This window comes from Podarcis gaigeae (assembly GCF_964106915.1).
Source record: "Podarcis gaigeae genome assembly, chromosome: 2".
NCBI classification, from domain to species: Eukaryota; Metazoa; Chordata; class Lepidosauria; order Squamata; family Lacertidae; genus Podarcis; species Podarcis gaigeae.
Genome location: NC_139679.1, coordinates 45,719,443 through 45,737,066, shown reverse-complemented (window position 1 = coordinate 45,737,066; position 17,624 = coordinate 45,719,443). Strand labels below are relative to the sequence as shown.

At 43.3% G+C, this 17,624-nt stretch overlaps 1 long non-coding RNA gene across 1 annotated transcript; it reads right to left on the bottom strand.

Moving 5' to 3' along the window:
• Positions 1-1,682: 1,682 nt before the first annotated feature.
• LOC310835309 lies at positions 1,683-17,519 on the bottom strand. The gene is made up of 3 exons (XR_014559535.1): positions 17,342-17,519; positions 14,367-14,491; positions 1,683-1,808 (listed from the first exon to the last, which is right to left on the bottom strand). It is a non-coding gene; the product is annotated as an uncharacterized lncRNA (long non-coding RNA).
• Between the last annotated feature and the right edge of the window lie 105 nt (positions 17,520-17,624).

Genomic DNA, 17,624 nt, shown 5'->3' with positions numbered 1-17,624 from the left:
ACAAAAACTGAATGGTAAGCTTTAAAAGCAGGCTTCCTTTCTCCCATTCTATCTAAATTTTGAAGTAACTGTTTGGGATCACTGCTTCAGTGTGATTACTCTGGCTTCCTGTGCATGCTCTTGGCTCTGAGAACCTATAGTGAGCTACAAAGCCAAAGGCCTTTACATGCATTTTCATACAATTTAGAAGCTTAGGCTGCAGTTCTCTACATAGTAAACCTACACATAAATACACTTTAATCAGCGACACACACTTGGTTATGTGGTGCAGGATTTCAGATGAGACTGAGTCCACACAACAGGCAATTTTAAGAGTACCATGCATAGGGTGGTAGGAGCCTGCATGTCTACACTGCCATTCTGGCCACAATTAATGCCCTTTGGTAGATTCCTTGCCTCCTCCTAACTAAAGATAGGACACAATTTACTCATTTCTTTTTATGCTTGCTTCATGTCCCCATCTCTCTGATGAAATTAAGTAACTGGTCAGCTAGGATTGGATGGTTCTTTACCCCTGGCCTTCTCAGTTTGGCTCTTGAAACAAATGTCCACCTTTCTAACTAAATTGATCCGCATTGATAAGGACTTATGAAGATAGATAAGGGCTTATGAAGACAGCTTTTGGCCCTCCAGTTGTTGTTGAATTACAGCTCCCACCATCCCCGGCCATTGGCCCTACTTGCTAGGGCTGATAGGCTGTAGTTCAGAAACATCTGGAGAGCCAAATGTTCCCCACACCTGCCTTAAAAGATATATGAGCACAGATCTGTGTACTGCAATCTGCCTTTATTTTATTCTTTAAAAAAAAAGGAAGGAAGGAAGGTCTGAATAAACCACAAGAGTTGCAAGTACTGGCTCCTGCTCTCTTGTTAATAGGAGCCAGAGAGGATGGCTTCTCCGTGGTATCCAGAGTCGAATAGAAGATGGGTAATTAAATAATAAAAAGGAATGAATGATAATGATGGAGCTATAATGAGTGCCTGGTGAAATGAACAGCTGAAGCTGGATCTGAGATGAGTTCTTTCTACCCACACAGAGAGGAGTCTGAGCTGGGGTTTGGTAGTGTGGAGGGCAGCCAACGCTGGGAAGCCAGGAAGAGGAGCCTTTTGTATACAACGTCAGGCTCCCTCTGCATTTGATGAATGAGGGTATTTTGTGATGTAGGCGGCTGGGCTGAGCCAGAAACTGCAAAGTCCTGAGGACTAACCCGTCTTCCTGAAATCCACAACAAAGAACTTCCAGCAGTCATGATTTCATCATCAATCTTCCAACCGTTTTCAGTTGCTAACCAAACTCATTCTCCTCTCTCTCACACAGGGCGGTGGACTGTTTTACTATTGTACGCTGCAACTGGGGCTGGATAATGGGTTTGGCTTTTTGAGACTGAAGAAAAGTGTTTGCAAGGGCAAAGTGGGCACATGTTTGTAGAGATTCACTGGCTATTTCTTTCTTGACCATTTTGTTTCCTGTGACTGACATATAGGAAAAGGAATGCATTGTTTCCGGCACTAAGTTTGCCCGTCTCTTTACGTTAAAACAAACACCTGCACTTTGTACCTGGCCTGTTTCAAAAGGTTTACTTTTGCTTGGGCATTGCCAGTGCTGCATTGCTTTGAGTCACTGTGACCTACATACAGGGATAATCCAAGCTAACCTCTCTCTCTCTCTCTCTCTCTCTCTCTCTCTCTCTTTTTTTTGCTCTTAATTTTTCATACCAGCACTGGTGCTTAAGCTAATTTCAGCCCTTTGGTGGCCTCCATTTTAGTTCTTCCTGTGGGGATTCAGGAGATTACATTTGGGTTTTTAACCTGAGGAAATAAAATGAGAACAATTTTTAAAAATCAGTTGATGCTTTGCTTGGAAAATTAGAATACAGGATTTTTTTTTGTGAGCTGCTGTTGATCTCATACAAACAGAGAAAAATGAAGAGCACACTTTTTTCCGTCATAAAAATACAATATACAGGGACTGAAAAGACTTGGGCGGAAAAGGAGATTATTTACAAAATCATTTTTCAATAAGGGCCAACGTGTTCTTTTGACTTGAATTTTATGGAACAGCAAAAAGAGATGCAATAAGAAATAGCATCAGAGGACACAAAGCTTTGGGAAAAATGGGCTCTACCTTCCCCTTCCTCTTCGCAGCTATACAAAAAGTCAGCTTGAAAACTAGGGCCACATTATGCATGTTTGGTGGCCTGGCCTGGCTGGAACTACAATGAAAGATCAGTTTGAGAACTATAAAGAGTTTCAGCACATATTGGGAGGAATTCATTATTGCTCTATGTTGAACATCCCACCAGCACAAGAACGATTCCCCTTCTCCTCACCTGTATGGTGTTCTTCCAAACCCCCACAAAATCATTTTGGGGAGACCAGAGAGAAATACATGATGCACTGGCAGAAGTCTTTGTGAGGGTTTCTGCTGATGGGACTTATTGGTTAAAATCCCTCCCACTGTCCATAGGGATTTCAATTTGGAATTTTCTCAATTGGGAAGGGCCATATTATTATTGGAAAGGGCCATATTATTTCAGCTCTGGTTCCAATATAATAGGCCACTCAGGTACAATCAGATCCTGATTTGTAGGTAGCCCTTAAACCAGTTTTCAGACTTGGATGGCACTGGAAACTGATTAAAAAATCATAAAGTCTCATCCACAACCAAGCATGTACGAGGAGGAAGAGACAGGGAGAAGTAGAGTAAACTGGACTTTCTCATTCAATCATGGGGAGGGAGGACCTGTGGTTTGTTGAAATGGTCCTGCTGTACCTGAATGAGGCCTTTTGTCTGCTTTGTGTTCATTTTACGAGAGATATAATCTGCTGTACTGTATCTGCTATATTTACCTTTCTGCTATATTCAACTTTGAAACAGAAAAGGCAGGATATGTGTTCTCAGTAAAATGAATTACACTTGGGTCTAGGTAATGCATTACCGTATTTTTCGCTCTATAAGATGCACCAGACCACAAGACGCACCTAGTTTTTGGAGGAGGAAAAGAAGAAAAAAAATATTCTGAATCTCAGAAGCCAGAACAGCAAGAGGGATCACTGTGCAGTGAAAGCAGCAATCCCTCTTGCTGTTCTGGCTTCTGGGATAGCTGCGCAGCCTGCATTCGCTCCATAACACACACACACATTTCCCCTTACTTTTTAGGAGGGAAAAAGTGAGTCTTATAGAGCAAAAAATACGGTAATTCATTTTGATTAAATTGACCATCCATTTGCCTAAACCAGCCATAACCTGTTGAACAAGAGGATCTTCATTAAAACTGGCAATTCCTCTAATATTCTTTGACATCTTCATTCCCAGACACTTACGCTGCACTGACCGCAATTTAAATGACCAATTCGAAACCTGCTGCTGGGAGATTAATTGGTCAAATCCCAGGAATTCTAGTTTTGATCAACTGATCCTGTATTTTAGCAGCATGTACACCCCGAAAGCTTTAATTCCTAAGAGCTTTGAGATGGATTGTATGCTATGAAGAAGACACTGCCCACACACAACTGAATTTTACATTCTTAGACTTTTGGCTTTATATCGAAAATCTCAGGATCCTGCATAGGTATACAAGTACAGGGCTCCAAAATGATGCCAGTCAAAATTAGGAATAACAGACAACCTTGCCTGTACCTCTTTGTATGTTAAGCACTGAGTTTTTGCCGATCAAGCAACCATGAAAGGCAAAGCTCCTGCACCAAGAAGAAACAAAAGTTTTGTCTTTCTGGCCCTGCAACTCAGACCACAATGCAGGAGATGAATCTGCATACAAGGTTCAAGAAGGCTCTGAGAGGCACTGCTGGCACATAGAACTGTTCCATAATAGGATCATAGGACTGTGGAGTTGGAAGGGACCACAAGGGTCATCTAGTCTGTTATGTATTGAAGTTCTCACCCTGGCCACCAGGGGGTATTGTGTATATAGTTTTCACTCAGGTCCACGTCAGTTAATTTAGGTGGGAAACCCTGAGTTGTTGTTGTTACAATGTTGACAGCCGGCTGCCTATAAAAGCAGGCCGGCTGAGCTGTTCAGTTCAGTTCAGTTCCAGCTTACTATAAAGAACCACTTGGAGAAATCTCTGTGTTGTCTGCTATGTCCACTCACAACTTAATATAGTCCAACCACCCGCCATGCAGGAATCTTTTGCCCAACATGGGACTCAAACACATGAGCCTGAGATTCAGGGTTTCATGCTTTAGCAACTGAGCTATCCCAGGTCCAGTATGGACCGGATATGAGAGAGTGGAAGAAAAGTGTCTTGAAGCAGCTTTGTGTACATCCAACAGGTTCTAGAAATTACGGTGGTGTGTGGTTGCCTGCCGTTTAAAAAGAAGTGATGGGGAAACTGTTGCCTTCCAGATGTTGTTGGACTACAGCTCCCACCATCCTCAATAATTTGCCACTCTGGATGGGGCTGAGGGAAATACGAGGCCTACAATATCTTCTGGAGCATCACCAGTTCCCCATCTCTGACTTATGGTTGCCAGGTGGTAAGCTCAACCCTGAGTATCGAAGGGGGTTGGGTTCCAGTTTAAAAAACTTCCTGTGTGTTTGACTCTTGCTTATACAGTGGTACCTCAGATTAAGTACTTAATTCGTTCTGGAGGTCCGTTCTTAACCTGAAACTGCTGTTAATCTGAAGCACTTTAGCTAATGGGGCCTGCCGCTGCGCCACTGGAGCACGATTTCTGTTTTCATCCTGAAGCAAAGTTCTTAACCTGAGGTACTATTTCTGGTTTAACGGAGTCTGTAACCTGAAGCGTATGTAACCCGAGGTACCACTGTAGTGGCTTGTCATCTTTTCTCACAACAACACCTTACACGGAAGTATACTCCACACCCCCACATTCAAAAGTGGTCCCTGAAGTTGTGGAGGGGGAGAGACTTGCTTTTTAAAAAAAAAAAATGGAACGCTTCACGAATTTGCGTGTCATCCTTGCGCAGGGGGGAGAGACTTGCTGAAGCAGCCATGTGCTCATAGGGTTCTGAGGCTTCCTCTCTGCTTGCTTTGTGAATTTAACTAGAGAGGCTCCTTTCCCACTGTCAGTCTGACACCTCTTGCCAACAATACATTACTCAGCAATTAGCAGAGAGGAAACAGCAAACATTTCAGCACCACAACTGAGAAGCGGATATTTGCAAAATAAAAGGGAAGGCCAGGGAGTGGTTAACATCACTATGGTAACCATGCTGGCTCACATCCTTCTTTTTTTTGTGCTAGGGGAAAGCTGTATCCCTGTATCCTTTTCCAAATGATCACGCTTTGTGCCCTTCAGAATTGTTCCACTGATTTCTCTGTCAGAAAATTCCCCTAAACTGTAATATGATTGTGCTTTATTATTTTCCCTCTCTTATTTTTTTAGCCCTGAACAGGATGTCCTCTACGTCAGAAATGAAAATGTAAGCTGGCAGCAGTGTTTCTTCAAACTGCAGCACCTAGAAAAATAGGAGGTGACTGAAGTACCATAAAGTAAAACAGATCTCAAAAGCTTGTTTGTTTGTTTGTTTGTTTGTTTGTTTGTTTGTTTGTTTGTTTTAAGGAAAATAACTCTTTGCGCTTCATTTTTTTACACACAAAAATCAAGAGTTTAAAATGGCTGAAATCCTACTGGGAAGGATAAAAGCTGCCTTGTTGTATCTGACTCATCCCAGTACTTGTGTAGAAAGATGTTTCAAAGTACACAATGTTAACATGAAAAACTACCCGCCAGTCTACTGCTTGACAAGTACAGGACGTGAACTCATATTTCTCCGTGAGGCACAGACCAGAATGAGGCATCCTCTAAACAAACTGATCTCCTGCCAACCCCTCCCCTTAGCACCCACAATTCAGGTTTCAGCTCTGTATCGGGGCTGCCCATTGACTCTGCTGTACTTTGCACCCATCTCTCAAACGTGGCAGCTGTTTACACATTGTACTTATTAAAACGCAAAACTTCCAATCCAGGGAAGGCACTAGACTAGGTCATCTCTAATCCTCGACTGCTGTGCAGCCACTTTTTTTGAAGTCAATAGTTCTTGATATACTATTTTGTTGGCACATGTAAGGCATAGGAAAATGCCTTGCACTGAGTTAGGCCATTGGTCCATCGAGCTCAGTATTGTCTACACTGAGTGGCAGCAGCTGGACAGACTTCCAAGCAAGGGACTTTCACAGTGCTACCTGGAGATGCCAAAAATTGAACCTGGAGCCTTTTGCATGCACAGTACGTGTTCTGCCACTGCTACAGTCATCCAGATGCAGAGGCAAAGGGCACATGGAATTTCCTTATATGTTGGTATGGTAGGTACCGACATTCTGACATTAAATTATCATGGTCAACATATACACAGGAGGTTTGCCTCTCTTTTTTTGCAAATCTGCTTTGACTTTAACAGCTGTGTGGTTTGCAAAACAGAAAGAACAAGTGAACCTTTTTCTGTTGTTTTTTATTGGTTTCCGGAACACAGAGCAGGTCCCCTCCCCAAATGCAGATGAAGTTTTTTTCACTACTGCATCTCCATGCTATTGAAATCTCCACCTGTTGAACTTCTTTGCCTCTGGTGTGCTGTTAGAGGCACACAGCTCTGCTTAAAAACTTATTCAGATACAGTTCTTCAGGCTCTGCCTGTCATTGGCTCTGGCTCCACCTACCATTGGGCTTGCTGCCCACTGCCTCACCTGTCCCAATGGGCACAAGCCACCACTATATACTGTACTTATATATTGTTATAAGAAAAACTGCTCCCTTTCCCTTATGGGGTATTCCAGAGTCTGTATAGAGTCCTTAAGTGGGTTCCCTATCGGTAGGAGAAAACAGAGGCCAACCAGAGTATAATGAGAAGCAAAGCAGCTAATAAGCCTGATCTTTATTCAAGGAACTGTTGCAACAGGGTTCCCACTCCCCACACGCAGGAGGGAGGAGAACCCTGAACAAAGGTCCGCAAGCCCTCATCTAGACTTTTGAAATTGCCCACCCTGTAGCCCAAAACCACCCCCATAAAACATACATACATCACAGAAGGAGGTGGTCTTGAGTAGAATTCCTGCCTGCCAGGATACCTGACGGTGGTCATTGACTGCATTATCTGGGCAGTCTGGCCATTGTGTGTGTGTGTGTGTGTGTGTGTGTGTGTGTGAGAGAGAGAGAGAGAGAGAGAGAGAGAGAGAGAGAGAGAGAGATGGTTAATACTTTAGTTCCTGAATCTAGAGAGAGAGAGAGAGAGAGAGAGAGAGAGAGAGAGAGAGAGATGGTTAATACTTTAGTTCCTGAATCCAGAGAGAGAGAGAGAGATGGTTAATACTTTAGTTCCTGAATCCAGAGAGAGAGAGAGAGAGAGAGAGAGAGAGAGAGAGATGGTTAATACTTTAGTTCCTGAATCCAGGTTACAGGCTCACCTATTCATATACATATATGCCCTTAAGGCAGAATTTGCAAGCAAAAAGACAATGGGAAGGCTTTCCCCATTTACCTCCCTTCCTGCAGGGGAATATTTGACATTATTGGGAGTGTCAAAATGGCTTCAGGATTGCTCTTCCATACGATTTCAGACACACGGATCATATATTCAGATATCTGTGCATTTATGAATATTTATTCTATATATGAGATCTTAAAATTCTTATAATATAAAGTAACCAATTTTAGTCTATGACTAATTTTAGTCTATGACTAAAATATATGCTCCTGAAATATATGCTCCTGAGGGCTGCATGGTGAACTCCCAACAGACATTGGAGGAGGTATCCAATGCACTCGTTCCATCAGCAGAATGGAATAGAATTCCTGCCTCCTCTTCCCGAATCTGCTACGGAATTTGGGAGATTCTCCAGAACAGATCTAAGAGGCATGTGGAGAGAGGAGGAGGGGACGTTTTATTGCCCAGCCTTGTTCTGACAAAACAAATATACTGTATACTGCACAAGGTTTCTAATGCCCACTTTCCAGAAACAGCACCCCCTCTGCCGCAATCTTGAGACAGAAGAATAGTGTCAACGCAAGAGCCTCTGAAGATGCACAAAGTACTCTTTGGCTCACACCTGTGGCTGTAATCTTATCTTGAACAGAATATTAGCCAAATTTTTTCTTCTTATTTAACTCAAATGCAGTGATCTAAAATTTGTATCAAAAAACCTTGGGTCCGGCAATATCTTTGAGCTATAACTCACATCTTCCCTGACCAAAGGCTAAACTGGCTGGGGATTATGGGAGTTGTAGTAATCTGCAGACCCAGTAAGGATGCTAATTGGGAAAAATAAGCCTAAACAGACATGTTGTGCATATGATATATAACATTCTCCTCCGTTAAAACACTTAGTGGGAGAAATGGAGAAACTTTGCAGGCCTGTACATCTTACAACCCATCAACCTGAGTTCAGCTCCATAGGTGTGTGAGACCCTATTTTCCGCCAGTCACAGACAGGCAACAAAAGCAGGGGACAAATTGAGTCCCCAGTGGTGAACATAACTGGCAATGTGCGTCTAGGACTACATTAAAAGAATAGGAGTTCTATGGGGTCTCCGATACTGGTATCCTAGATGCGTTATTTTGTATGGAGCAATGTGATCATTTTTGCGCTTATAACTGACATCCTCTCTGCCTTCTTGGTTTACAGAATGTTCTCACTCCCAACAAACTCCCACGTTAAGAGGGTTTTCCCAGATTTTTAATGTGGATCAGTTGTTCTGCCCCATACTGCTGCCAGCTGACAAGGGTGGGTAGTGGGGATAGCCCCCTAAACAAACCTGGCCAACTCTTCTACAGAAATGTGCAAGGGAAACTCTTCACTGCATGGAGATAATAAACATCACCTGCCAACATGTGTACATCAAGCTTCTGTTAAAAGCACAGCTATGTTGGCTGCCTAGGTGATAAGTTGGCCTGTGCCCGTTTGCATCCTATTAGGCTGGAGAAGCATCCAAGGCCATCAGGCATTCAGGTAATTTACATGTCTGAAAGTACTTGTCAGCCATTAGTTACAAAATTACATCAGAGACAGGAGGGCGCATTCCATTTGTTATCCTTCTTGAGTGATCAATTGAGGCCTTTCTAGGTAAAGTGTAAGAGGGATATGGCTCCAGGCTCTGTCACTGTCATACAGCCAAGTAAAGGTCTTTTGAAAAGGGGAGTCAGACTACATAACACTCCATCTCTCATTCTCTGTCTGTCAGCCATCTGGCTGCCCACCCACCTACTCCTGAATCCTTACAGTGCAAAGCAGGGTTCTCATTAAGCTGTGTAAATAAGATGTACATTAAGATATGCAAATATATACTAACAACACTTTGAGACTGTGTGTGCCCACCCTCCTGCAAATGATACATGGCTAGCTTCTCCACACTGAACAAAAATACCTCTGGAGATGCTGAGAGATTATGGTGTGAGTGAATTAGCTTTGCTAGCCACACAGTATCTTTTGCACAGCAAAATTGGTTGGGTTTTCAGTGATATTTGAGCTGTCAACAAAAATTCACATAACATTCTGGAATGCTAACAGATAAAATGTTTGGGTAATAGCACTGGAGGGCTGAAGGTGCTATACCAGGCATAGGCAAACTCGGCCCTGCAGATGTTTTTGGGACTACAACTCCCATGATCCCTAGCTAACAGGATCAGTGGTCAGGGATGATGGGAATTGTAGTCCCAAAAACCTCTGGAGTTTGCCTATGCCTGTGCTATACAGTCAAAAGGTGAGATACTAACTAAGGCAGTCCCAAACTAAGGTTGGGGGGAGACATGGAGGCGTCATTCCATTAGCACAAGCTGAAATGTTTGAGCTGATGGAACTGGAAGAACACTATGTTGAATTTCTCCCTACCCAATCTAGTCTGAGTAGAACTTAGTTGGGTACAACCCTTTATTTCTAATTTTGCATATAAACTAGCCTATACAAATTGTATGTAATTCTATCCCTGCTTCCTTTTTTTTGGCAGTGTATAAGTGGCCAGCCTTTATGAAGCACCCTTTCATGCACTACAGGAATATAGGTCAGAATCCAAAGAACACTTTTAGGCAAGGCCGTGTTTTTGGCATACTCAGTAGGATTGCTGACCTTTTCTCTTCTTCTCTGAACCACAAGCCCATATCCATATGGCTATGCTATATGTCAAGATGCTTTTGAATCAGCTTCAAAAACATGGCTTGCCATATGGCATGGAGGGCTGCAGTTTGAGAAACAGGAACTCAAAGCTGCCTTGAGTGTGTGGAGCCAATTGCAGACTTTGTTACAACCTGGCCATCACGCATCCGTTTAACCTTACAATTTTTCAAACTCATTTAGAGATTCTGGCATATGTGAGGCTAAATTTTACAGATAGTTTCATGAATAACATGCAGCCTTAGCAAAACAATGAAGGGAAACTGAACACAACACAGGCCTGGGGTTATCAGCAGGTGCCATGGCACACTTGAAGACTTTGCCTGGCACCCGTGAAGCCTCTGAGCCCTTTCCCTTCTCTTTGTCCGCTTATTATCATGTGGAAAGAGCCATTCCCTTCCCAAGCTCCTGAAAAGCTCATAAAGGTGAAAGAGGAAGTGGAAAGAGCATCTTTCTCTCTCTGCCACTTCCTCTTTCAGCTCAATGTGCTATTCAAGACACATCAGCACCTGAGAAGCTAAACAGAAAATGGAGCAACAGTAGGAAGGAAAGAGGGGAGGAAGGGAAAGGGGGAGGAGGGAAAGGCAAGTGGTGAGTGGAAGGAGGGAAACAGAACTGCCAGAGGGGAACCAGTGGGATGCCACAAAACTCAGGGGGGAGGGGGAGAGAGAGAATGGACTAACTCAGGCTTCCTCAACCTCGGAACCTCCAGATGTTTTGAGACTACAATTTCCATCATCCCTGACCACTGGTCCTGTAGGCCAAAAACATCTGGAGGGCTGAGGCTGAGGAATCCTGGACTAACTCTATCAGGTGTATCTCTGTGAATGCAATAAATATTACTGTAAAGGGCAGCCACACTGCTTATTCATTTGATTTTCGTAAATAAGAGAAGGTGTTCAAGATCTTCCTGCAGAGGGAAAGAGATAATAACAGATTACTAAATTAAAAAAAATAATACGTGTGTGTGTGTGAGTGAGAGAGAGAGAGAGAGAGAGAGAGAGAGCGCTAGAGGGAAGAGAAACAGCCTTGCAGATGTTTGCCGCTTTAAAAGAGAAGTGTGACTTCAGCATGCTCAGTTCCACAGGTGCACCTTAGTGGGGAATCACTCAGGCTCATAGGCGCCGACTCCATGGGGCTCTGCCCCCCCCAATAATTTAAGAAAATTATTAGTTATATTATGCTTTGTAAAATCACAAAATTACGTTGGTATTTTTTATTTTCCTTGTTTGATGATAGTTACCTTTTAAAATACATTCAGTAATAAGTTAAAACAAAGCCACTCCCGATCTAGAGAGGGGGTGGGGTTGCGGGCTCTCGACCCATCAACAATCTCGCGGGGCTGGCGTCAGCCCCTCGAGAAGCGGGGATTCCCCCTAGCTCATTAATATTCACCGCCCACGGCGGCAGCCAATCGGCTGCCGCAAAGGGCGGGCCCTCACATGTTCACTTAAGGTCGGGGCAGCCCGGGGCTCGCCCCTTTCGTTCCCCCAGCAGCAGCGGTTTGGAGGTCTTGGGCCCCCCCAATATTTTTTATAAGTCGGTATGGGCCCCCGCCCCCCCCAATATTTTTTATAAGTCGGCGCCCCTGCTCAGGCTACAAAGATGAAAAAGATGTGAGGCACCTTGAGCAAACAAAGAAGTGGGAAAAAAGGACTTAGATAAATAGAATTTTATAAAATGTAACATTTTTTATTTATTTATTTATTTTAAAATATTTTTTATTAAGGATTTTCTTGTTTTACAGAAGTGTAGTGCCTCGTATTTTTTTCTTCTTCTTCTTCTTCTTCTTCTTCTTCTACAAATCCGTTTCATTTGTTGAGGCATTAGGGGGAGAAGAAAACAGAAAGAAAAAAGAAAGGGGGGTGGGGAGAGGGAAGATGGATGGGGGTGGGGTCGGGTGGCGGTGTTTCTATTATGTTTAATGTATGTAGAGTTTGGTGTCAGCATTGCTTGTGTTGTTCACTTGTGTTCCTTTGGTGGTGAGAGAGGTTGGGGTTGGCTTAGGGTGTGATTGTTTGTTTGTGATTGGCTGTGGTGATCTTTGTTTTCGTGTGTGAGTGAGGTGGGTGGGTGTTTTGGATCAGGTTAGCCATATTGATTTGTATGCTGTTGGTGGATTATTGTCATTGTCCTGTTGGGCTGTGTATGTGATAAAGGGGAGCCATACCGGGGTGAAGGCGTCTTCTTCTGTTTGTCCCCGTGTCAGTTTCTGTTTATTAGTTAATTTTTCTAGTAGGGCTGTTTCCCATACTATTTGGTACCATTGGTCCATGCTTACTCCTGACAGGTCTCTCCAGTGTCTGGTTATGATGTTTCTGGCTGCTGAGAGCAGGTGGGTTATGAGTTCTTTGTGGTGTAAATGGGCATTGTTGTCTTGGAAGATGTAAATGTAACATTTTTTGAAAGTTTTTAACATAATGGCACTATCATGGAATGGGAAGGATTTGTGTCGTTCATCAACAGTGGTGAGAAAGGCATTGTCCAGTAAATGCCTTCCACTCGCACAGTCACATTCCAAAGTGCACTCAGGCTTGCAATAAACTCACACCTTAAGAGGGAGGAAAACATTTTGCCAAGGATAAAATTAGTGATGTCCTCATAACTGAAGTACAGCCTTGGGGAAAGGCATTAAGATCCCATATAAAGCTGATTAACAACTGCATAGTTATTAAACAAGGGAGCAAGATACATTGCAGAGGGTTGAACTAGACTAGATGAACCTTGGGGTCCCTTCCAATTCTACAATTCTATGATTCTAACTCCATCATCTGGAAGAACTTTAGTATATATTGGCCCCTGCTCGGTCATGGCACTACAATCTTGTTTTTCTTTGGCTTTCAAATTACACAGATACCCTTTCCTGAACACAAAAACATCTTGCCTGCCTTAAACTACCAAAATGTAGAATATAATCCCTTAATTCTGCAATGAAGAACAGCAAAAGAGGCTTGAGTGAAGGAGTCAACCTCTTTTCTTTTGGCCTTAGGCCCACCCCCGGCCGGCCGTCCATTGTCCTCCCTGGCTGAGGGCGGGTCAAAGGCCAGCTCAAGCAGGTGAGTAGCATCCGCCCAGGTGAGCCCCGCTTGCTGCCACAAACCCCGCCCACCTGTGGGGAAGGGAGGGCGGATATTGTTATGCTAAACACAGGTGTTACATCTATGGGTCTATGGGTCTATGGGTCATTGACAGTCAATTAGGAGCTTTTCATTATAACAGAGTCAGCATTCTGAAAAGAATTAGTCCTTTATCAATCATGATTTAAAGGACCACAGTCAAAGTATAATCTGATTTTTTTGAAAAGCTTGCAATACTTTTTTGACAAAATGTAAACAAAATAAATAAAAAGGTAAAGGTACCCCTTCCCGTACGGGCCAGTCGTGTCCGACTCTGGGGTTGCGTGCTCATCTCGCTCTAGAGGCCGTGACCCGGCGCCATCCGAAGACACTTCCGGGTCACGTGGTCAGCGTGACGAAGCTGCAGCTGGCGAGCCAGCACCAGCGCAGCACACGGAAACGCCGTTTACCTTCCCGCTATAAAGCGGTCCCTATTTATCTACTTGCACTTAAGAGTGCTTTCGAACTGCTAGGTGGGCAGGAGCTGGGACCAAACGACAGGAGCTCACCCCGCCGCGGGGATTCGAACCGCCGACCATACGATCGGCAAGTCCTAGGCACTGAGGTTTTACCCACAGCGCCACCCACGTCCCATTACGATCCCTTAATAGTCATAGGAAAGCAAAAGCTTTAGAAGCTTTGTGGAGATTAATAGTTTTGTTTTAATATTTGTCTATTGCGAAGAAATAAAGATTAAAAGAAAGGGAGCCACAGGAATGCTACATCCAGTAGCCAGTGGAGTGGACTCAAAATGGATGGTCTTCCCTGGCAAGCTATGAGAGCAATTCACCAAGCACTACTGCCATGAACCCCACCTGCATGTCTGTGGTACTAAAAACAGCATTTTAAGGATATATACAATAAGGCCTTGTCTACACAAAGATGAATTTTAATACCAGTGAAATATCTCCAAGGCAGTAAATGCTGTTAGACCAAGGCACATCACTGCAGCTGAAAATTTAAAATCGCTCACTGAAAAAATCTGTCTCCTAAAACAATTTAAATCAAAAATCCCAACTACTTATCCCATGGCCAAGATAGCTGCATATCTTCCCCATACATGATCCAAAACAAGGAAGGGTATATTTCTTAGTATACAAATGTGGTCTTAAATTCAGTCTGAAGTTCAGAGTCAGGCATCTCACATAAGGTGATATATACCTACCATATGGTTCCTAGCCAAAGGGCAGAACAGTTGGATAAACAAGGGCACAGCAGCTGCAAAAAAAAGACAGGTACTCCATTGGAAATATTGAATCACTCATTTTCTCCATGTATCAAATAGCTGATCTGATGATTAAAAAAAAATACAAGCAAAAATTATGATAGTCATTAGAGGCACATATCTTGACATCTAGTGCTTATTTCTTGATTGACCCAGAGATTAAGCAATGTAACAAATGTTCTCTCTGATGTTTGTTTACTTTTGTCATGAAAGATGCACCAGTGATGCATATACAAGCTCTTGCTGGTGCTGTCTTCAAGGGGGATGGGATAATAGCAGAAACTTTGCAGGTTGGAAGCTATGAGACTGTTATTGTATTGTAGCTCTATTACAACTGGAGTACTTAGATAGTATTAAGAAATATGGCATTGAGTTGATATTATGCTTCCTGAACATTTTAGTATGTTATATTAAACTGTCACCAACCATTACATGGCAACAGCCATTCCATCAGGCTGTCGCAGACGAGAGAAGATAAGAAATGCAGTCAGAGCCACCATCTGCTCTGCTGAGAAGCCAGGCTCTTCCCCTCCATTAACTGTCATCTAGTAGCAACCATTACAGAAGGCTGCAGTTGGGAGAGGGAAGAGAAGGGATGCATGAGCCCTCCATGGAGACACAGCTGAGAGACCAGCAACATTTGGTGCCTCCTCTCCTTGAACCTTTCCACTGCAACTGGTCATTTGAAGAATTTGTAACTCGGAAATATCCAGGTTTGTTCCCCGACTTCCTGCCTCCTGAGTCCTCCCACCCCCATCATAATCTTCCAAGCAAGTCTTATAAAGTATATCCACCATCTGATTACATTGCATGCTCTTGCCATTATGTAGGGTGGTGTTGGTAGCTGCTTGTCCATCTTATCTATGCAATGTCATCAGGTAATGCTCTTTTGCAAATGCCATGATGTGTAAGAACAATAATCTCAAAGGGCAACGTCTCTCATGTTTTCATCTATTTCTAGACAGCTAAGTAACCTGGATCAGCAGGGGCTCCTTATAGGCTGAACACAGTGAGACCACAGTATTCTCTCCCTCTGTTTAACACACAAGCCTAAGGCATTTTGATTCCAGTTGTCTGTATTCATTTTCTTTGGTTCATACAAGTTCTTTCAGTGAAACATGTGAAAGCATTACATGTGTTAATTTTGTTGTGGGTTAGTGAGGGCCCTTTGATGTGTGCTATTGCGGGAACGGTATATGTGCCTTTTATTTCATACTTTTGTCCCCCTAGAAGTTACTCTTGCTGTTTTATGTAGCACAACTAGCATATACAGGTGCTGTCGAAAGTAGCATAAATAAAATGAGAAAGGGCAAAGGTAGCTGTGTTGATCCAAAATAAAATTAAAAGCCCAGGTTCCCATTTATCAGGCTAACCAAAATGTCATAAAATAGTGTGCACATATAGCTAGATCACGAGTAGCCAGGATGGTGCCCTCCAGACATTGCTGGACTACAACTCTCATCAGCCTCAGCCAAGCATGGCCATTTGTGAGGGCCAATGGGAGTTATAGATTGGGACACAGTGGCTGCCCCAACCTACCAGTAGATGTTAAAAAGGATGGGGAGACTGTTGGTGTCTGTATATTGAAGCATGTGAGCAGCTAGCAGATACTCAGAAAGGAATCTTTTGGATAGCTTATTATCTACCTTTCTCCTCAGTGGGTGAGGGGAAACAAAAGGGAAAGAGGAAGGGAAGAGGATGAGCTGATAAAACAATTACATAAGAGTGATCAGGGTAACAAAGGAAGAATGTAAGCAAATGCAGCATCAAAATGCCATGCTGGGTACAAGAGGATTAGGAGGAACAGAGTTTGGTTTCTAGTATATCACATGGAGATTCTTTTAGGAATGGAGAATCAGGGCATTGTTGTGCAAAGTATCCTCATCAGCTTCAGCTTCTTTCAGGCAAAAGGGGGTCTGGTTATGAGCAAATTGCTCCCAAAATTTTGGCAGTAGGGCAGGAGTATTTGTGTTAACTTTTCCCTCATCTGTCTCACTCCACCTCTTCAATCATTTTAATGAACATGAAAAGACAACCCATTTATACCCTTGTTCATAATGTGGATGCTGTTCTGCAGGCAGTTGTAATGGTTTAGGAGGCATAGCAGTGTTTTCATGAGAACTATTTAATCCCTCAACTTTGGAGAAGCAGAGGAAAAAGGAGTTGCATTAGGATTCAAAAAACGTAAGAGAGTACCCCACAAAATGAAGCAGCGGACCAGAATATCACTATTAGACCTGATGATGTGTGTGGGTATGAAGGAATATACCTACCTGCAAATACTCATGTGACCTAAAAGGCTTTTATTTTAACCCCCCTACCCCACCCCAGTTCCTGTAGCCAACCTTTCAAACTGCAGATTCTAGGAAAAGCTTGAAAGCTGGCCCTTACAAAATGACATTTTGAAGGGGGCAAGAAAAGGAACACTGCTTGCGTTTTATGCTTAAAACTTAAAATTTTTGAACGTGGTTATTTTTTTTAATGGATTTTATTATTGACAGGTTGCTGCATAAATACCACAGAATTTAGAGTAAGGTCTTTCCGTTTCCACCTTCTCCCAGAACCAACTTTCCCCAGTTCCACGCAGCCTTCCTCGAGGAGGCATGGGCAATTTCTGAAGTCCAAAATTTTATCTCACTTTTCTTTCTTTTGCTATACTAGTTGCTAGGAAGCTGAAGCTACATAGCAAGCCCCTTTCCAATTAACTAGTTGGTTTTTGCCAGCACCGAGGATAGCACAAATTCCTGGTTTTTTTTAATGGTTTCGGGGTTTCTCTGCTCCCCTTTCAGTCTCAAGTCACGTTGCGTGTTCCCTTTTGCGCTGTACTTTTGTTTAAAAAAAAAGGAAGAAAAATCCTGCCTGTTCCAGGGACAAAAATAGGCACCGTCAACTGAACAAGTGGACGGGAGGCTCACTTCTATTACCTCCCCCGAGCTCCTTAAGAAGCCCCACCAAACCCCTAAACCCACGACTTCTGCCTTGCTCCTAACCAGCATTTCACCAGACATTCTCCAGGACCAATGAGCAACTTCAGCGAAGTGGGAGGGCCTATATTCTACCCCCTCCGCCCCCACGAATAGGCGAAGAGCTGCTCATTAACCTGCCCCTTTTGATCTTTGTCGACACAGATACCAGTAGCCCCACCCCTAATTCCTCTTCCTGCCCTCGAGATCAACGTCCCCTTCTCGCAGCCAATGG